Raw genomic sequence first — 6607 nt, forward strand, 5'->3', positions numbered from 1 at the left:
GCCGGCAAAAGAGCCCGGCACTGAGAAGTGCCGGGCTCTCGGAAAACAGCCGGCAATGCCGCGGGGGGCGATCAGGAGGCCGGGGACAGAGGTGCTGGCAGGCGGCCGCTGAAAAAAATGGCCGCCCCGCACCTCCACCTTAATTTGTGCCACTGCCGCCACAGGAAGGCCCCATGAACTGGGCGCCATTTGCGAACGGCGCTGCAGAGGTGGTCGCTGCCAAATATCGAGATCGGGGCGGTAGCGGGGCGCTGCGCACACCGATGACGTAATCGGAGGCGGCGCAGCGCAACAGGTTAACGCCGCCATTAGCGCCCCAGCTAAATATCGCGGGAGGCACGGCCAGTGGCGCTAAAGCCACTGAGTGCCCTCTTTAGGCGCTAACTGGTGGCGCAGCCCACCGAATTTCTAGGCCTTACACTCTAAACACCCTTTAACTTGAATCCCTCTGGATCATCACCTGGTATTTCCGTATTCTAGGTTTCTAAACCCGTTTCCTCGAGGGTTTCTAAATCCCCTAGCGCTTTCCCACTCAGGTTTCTAAACCCTTTAGCGCTTTCCCGCCCGAGTGTTTCTAAACTCCTCGGATCTGTTTGTTCCCGCTTAGTACGTTGAGCGTGGCTTTATACCTTAAAACGCATCCTATTGGTCCACACCTGAAGCCTGTTGCTCCTTCACTCGCTGTTCTTGATACCACCGCTACACCGATCTGCCTCGCGGACTTCCACGTTAAGGGTGAATATTACTACTCACCCTTCTGTGTATGTCGTTGTGGAGGATCGATCAGCAGTCCAGCGGTATCCCACTTCTGACACCAAGCTGTAAGCGAGGAAAATCTGGAAGGTAAAATAGAACTAACAGACTCAGGTGTTACCCAGATCAATAGTTTTATTACGAGTGCACATGGGAGAACTATCTCAGCTACCCTTAGCTAGAGACATCGTTCTCAAGGGAAAAAGTGGCAATACAGCTTAGTTTATACAGTTTATTAGACAACACCCACTTATTACTAATGGGGGTGTATACATGAGAATATTGATACTTCATTGCTTTACATGATTAATCAATCAACTATTAGGCCTGTCCTTTGAACTTGAGTACCCTCTGGATATGTCAGTAAGAAGCTTATGGGCTGCAGAGGCTTCATTCTAACTTCTGTATTCCTGAGCTATCTCTTACTCTTGTTATCAGTATGGAAAAGTATTTTCAGCAGAGACATGGCTGGATGACTACAAAGCCACAGTGAGTTATGTAGCCTGCTGACTACTCTTCAAGGCCTTACTTGCTGCTATTCATTAATCATGCCTTTGTACTCTTATCTCTTCCAAGAACAGGTTCTTTCTAAACAGTTACTCAGTGTAACTACAAGCAACGCTTCAGAATGTCTTTGGTCAGCTAAATTTATTTATGTTAGTTTAAAAAGGGTTAATATAGCCAAGTATCCCATGGTGCTTTGCATTTGTTTTCCAGCCTAACAAGACTGAATGGTACTTTTCAGACATATTATACCGGTCAAATATTGAGGCCCACCCCTTTATATCCCCTAAACCAAATTTTATCCTAACACTTACCCTCCCGGAGAAACCTGCAAAAAAAACATAAGCTCGATGCGCACGCGCTGCCTCTCCAGCACATGTGTTCCACCTGCCAACCTCTTCTTTCAGGGGAATGGAAGTGTTGGTTTCCCGTGCATGCGCAGTGCATGCACGAGACCAGCACTTTCGTTGGGTCTACGCGTGAGTACCCAGTGCGTACTCATGAGTTGGGACCCAAATTTCTGGGCCATTGTAAGCAAGGAAATGGTATTAGAAAAAATAATGGCACTAAAGACTGACAAATCCCCAGGACCTGATGGTTTCCACCCTAGGGTTTTAAAGGAACTTGGTGAGGAAATTGCAGATGCTTTCACAATAGTCTTCCAAAGCTCTCTAGATTCATGAATTGTCCCTTTAGATTGGAAAATTGCAAATGTAACTCCATTATTTAAGAAAGTTGAGAGAAACCAGGAAGTTATAGACTAGCTGGTTTAACATCTCCACCATTGGTGGTCATGCCTTCAGCTGCCAAGGCCCTAAGCTCTGGAATTCCCTCCCTAAACCTCTCTGCCTCACTACCTCTCTTTCCTCCTATAAAACGCTTCTTAAAACCTACCTCTAGGACCAAGCATCTGCCCTAATATCTCCTTATGTGGCTTGGTGTCAAATTTTGTTTGATGACACTCCTGTGAAGCGCCTTGGGATGTTTTACTACATCAAAGGTGCTATATAAATACAAGTTGTTGTTGTTTTTGATGATGTGGGCAAGTTATTGGACTCTATAATTAAGGACAGAGTGACTGAGCACTTAGAGAAGTTTGAGCTGATTAGAGAGAGCCAACATGGAGTTTTAAAGGGTATAGCTATAGCAAAACCTCATGTTTAACAAACCTAATTGAATGTTTTGAGGAAGTAACTGAAGTAGTAGACAGGGGAATATCTATGGATATAGTTTATATGGAATTCCAGAAGGCATTCGATAAGGTTCCACAAAAGAGACTATTAGCTAAAATTAAAGCTCATGGAATTGAAGACAACTTTACAGGGCGCTGGTGAGACCACACCTGGAGTACTGCGTGCAGTTTTGGTCTCCTTATTTAAGGAGAGGTATATTTGCATTGGAGGCAGTTCAGAGAAGGTTCACTAGGTTAATTCCTGAGATGAGGGGGTTGTCTTATGAAGAAAGGTTGAACAGGTTGGGCCTATACTCAATGGAGTTTAGAAGAATGAGAAGTGATCTTATTGAAACATATAAGATTCTGAGCAGGCTTGACAGGGTAGATGCAGGGAGGATGTTTCCCCTCGTGGGGGAATCTAGAACTAGGGGGCATAGTTTCAGGATAAGGGGTCACCCATTTAAAACAAATGAGGAGGAATTTCTTCTCTCAGAGGGTCGTGAATCTTTGAAATTCTCTACCCCAGAGGGCTGTGGAGGCTGGGTCAGTGAATATATTCAAGGCGGAGATAGACAGATATTTGAGCTACAGGGGAGTCAAGGGTTATGGGGAGCGGGCGGGAAAGTGGAGTTGAGGCCAAGATCAGATCAGCCACGATCTTATTGAATGGCGGAGCAGGCTCGAGGGGCCGAATGGCCTACTCCTGCTCCTATTTCTTATGTTCTTATAAATTATTGACCTGGTTAGGAGTTTGGTTAGGCAGTAGAAGAAGAAGAGTAGGGATAATGGGTATGTACTCGAATTGGAAGGAAGTGACTCGTGATGTCGCACAGGATCTGTGCTGGGGCCTTAACTATTCACTATATTTATTAATGACTTGGATAACACAATAGAGAGCCATATATCTAAGTTTGCTGATGATACAAAGATTGGTGGTATTGTAACTAGTGTAGGCGGGAGTAGAAAATTACAAAAAGACATTGATAGATTAAGTGAGTGGGCGAAACTGTGGTAGATAGATTTCAACGTGTTAAGCATGACGTCATCCATTTTAGACCGAAAAAGGATAGATCCGAGTATTATTTAAATGGTGAAAAGCTAGGAACAGTGGAAGTCCAAAGAGATTTAGGGGTCCATATACACAGATTATTAAAATGTAGTAGTCAGGTACAAAAAATAGTCAAAAAGGCGAATGGAATGTTATCCTTTATAACTAGAGGGCTAAAATAGAAATGGGTGGAAGTTTTGCTACAGCTGTACAAAGCCCTGGTTAGACCACATCTGGAGTACTGTGTAGAGTTCTGGGCACCACACCTTAGAAAGGATATACCGGCCTTGGAAGGAGAGCAGCACAGATTCACCAGACTGTTACCAGGGCTCCAAGGGTTAGATTATGAGGATTGAATACATAAACTAGGCTTGTATTCCCTGGAATATAGAAGGTTAAGGGGTGATTTGATTGAGGTTTTTAGGATTTTGAAAGGAATTGATAGGGTAGATAGACAGAAACATTTTCCGTTGGTGGCAGAGTCTAGGACAACAGGACATAACCTTAAAATCATGGCCAAGCCATTCAGGAGAGAAGTTTGGAAACACTTCTTCAGGCAAACGGTGGTAGAAGAGTAGAACTCTCTTCCACAAAAAGCAGTAGATGCTCGCTCAATTAATAATTGACGAGTGGCAGCAAGAGCTGCAGCAGCAGAGGATTAAGGAAGAAGCAGGATCAGCAGAACGGCCTCTGAGAAGACAGCAGGTGTGGGGGTCTGCTCAAAGAAGGCCATGCCCACCTCACACGGTATACAGGCCAAGGGTCACCTTCCTGGACCTGTCTGAGGAGCATGATGCTGAGATTGCCCAAGCAGGTGATCGCTGACCTCTGCCGCCTCCTGGGAGAAGACCTGCTGCCTGCTGGACACATGTAGCCATCAGGGCACCTCACAACCCGCAAGGAGCTTTTATCAACTGGAAGAGATTGAACTCTATAAATGTTTAGCTTGTATGTGATCACATGAACAGGTTCATTTAATTCTGTGCCCGCTACCCAGGAAGGTGCCATGGTGTTTTCATTTTAATATCCCCTCCACTGTTCCAACCTGGGGGCAGTCTTAGAGGATTGGCTGCTTGGGGACAAGGACTACCCATTTCTACCATGGCTGTGATGACATCTCTTCAAATCCCTACCACTCCTGAGCAGAACAGATACAACAACAGCTATGCCACCATAAGGTACATCATTGAGCAGGCCATCAGGATCCTCAAGCTAAGATTTAGGTGCTTTGGCAGGTCCAGGGACTCCCTGCAATATTCCCCAGTCAGAGTCTCACAAATCAATGTGGCATATTGCACCCTTTATAACAAAGCACAAGAGAGAGGACTGAAGCTGCAGGTGGGGGGAGGGCAACAGGAGTCCTCAACTGATGAGGAAGAGGAGGAGCCAAGCTAAAGGACATGAAGGAGGGCACGAGGACCACCTAGCAGCCTGGGATGTAAGGGCTGCACTAAAAGCTCAGCACTTCATCCAAACACTTCTTTCTTCTCCCAGTTTCACTGAGACCAATCCTCCTTGCACTAACAGTCCTGCCACCCTCACTCAGTCACTAATCCCTTAATCCTGCATTTTGTAACCTTAAAATAATTCAGCCAAGTTTCACATCAAGGACAAAACAGACTCTGCAAATGCTGCGCAGACCAAAGTGCCAAAGATGAAGGTGGTTTTAATATGTACACCAAAACAAACTGTACCATCAATTAATGAAACAGCCAAGTGTCAATCACAGTGCTCTTTTTAACACAAGGTTTGACGACTTGATTACTTCTATGAAGTGCAACCCCAGTGGCTTGAGCAGAGCTGGTGCTAGGCTGCTGTGGCTCATGTTGGGACTCATGAGATGCTTGTAGCCACCGATCTCTAAGTGCTCGAGCTCGTGAGAGCCTAGCTACAGACTGCAGCTCCTTAGCTTCTGCCGGGGCAGTCTGGCCCAGCTAGCTGTCAGGCTCCATGTTGGGTATTGGTTGAGGGGGTGGTGAAGGAGCAGACGTGCCGACAGCCTGAGAGAGGGCAACAGCTGCTGTGCCCATGGTGCCAGCCTCCCTCCCATGGAGCTGCGGTTCATCACTCCACTCCTGATCTGCGGAAGAGCAGGCAGCAGGAGATGGGCGTAACGCTTTAAAACCACCTACCTATTCAGTCCACTAGTTGCTCCAACGTGGAGCAGACGTTGGAGCCCAGAGTCTGTATGGGAGCCGTCTGAGCTCGCATCAAAGCTGCAAGAGAATGTGACACAGACTCCTGCTGTGAGGGTCCGGCTACAGTGCCCCTGGAGATGGCCACTCAGTCCAGTGGAGATTGCAGAGTGGAAATGCCCTGTGACAGCACCACACACATGTTGGAAGTGGACTCCTCCATCCTTCCTGCCAGAGCGGACAAAGTGTTTGTTAGGCTGGCCAATAGCTCATACATTTGCTGGTGTGCCTCAGACATTTTCTTGTTCATAACTGGGATCCAGAGTTCCACAGGTCTGTCCTGATGAGCAGAGCTTAGAGAGGACATCGCCCTCCAGCTCATCATCCCCTGGGCTGTCCCTGCCACCATTGTCCACTCCTACTGACGTGCTGGGTGACTCACCAGGTGCCAATCCTTGCGATCAACACCACGCAGAGTGCCAATCTCTGCGGTGGTGCCTGGGAGGGACGGAACACATGACGTTGGATCCTCAGGAATGATGTCATCTTCTAAAGTGCCTTTTCCACAAGAGGCAGCGGCTGTTCTTGGACCTAGAATGGGGAGAGTTAGGATGGCAATGAGAAGCTTGATAGGAGCACATGAAAGGCTTGACCATACTGGTTGAGGTCTTGAAGTTGGCTGAAGGTGGAGTTGTTTGTGGTAGATGACAGGGATCAAGCGAGAAACCTGCTCAGTATAGCTGCCAATCTCGCCATCTCCAATGCTGGTAGCGCTGGATGTCCCAGTAATCTCCAGTGATTCTTCCTCTGCCTGGGTATGAGTCACAAACTCCCACCAGCCCTATTATTGTGCGCTCTCTTCTGCAAAAGAGGAAGAAGAGTTGTGAATGGCTAGTCAGGATGCGTGGTGCTTCTGGATGTAGTGCATAAGGTGAGAGGGGAAAGATGGTATGAAAATGGGGAAATCGTGAGTCTGCAGTAAGTGGCTTGAGT

The 6607-nt window shown here is 47.1% G+C and overlaps 1 pseudogene; it reads right to left on the minus strand.

Annotated features, from left to right (window-relative positions):
• Window positions 1-5179: 5179 nt before the first annotated feature.
• On the minus strand, window positions 5180-6023 carry LOC147122267 (uncharacterized; annotated as a pseudogene).
• Between the last annotated feature and the right edge of the window lie 584 nt (window positions 6024-6607).

Source organism: Somniosus microcephalus, chromosome 3 (assembly GCF_052327205.1).
Source record: "Somniosus microcephalus isolate GS21.2 chromosome 3, FLI_Smic_1.0, whole genome shotgun sequence".
Lineage (NCBI taxonomy): Eukaryota > Metazoa > Chordata > Chondrichthyes > Squaliformes > Somniosidae > Somniosus > Somniosus microcephalus.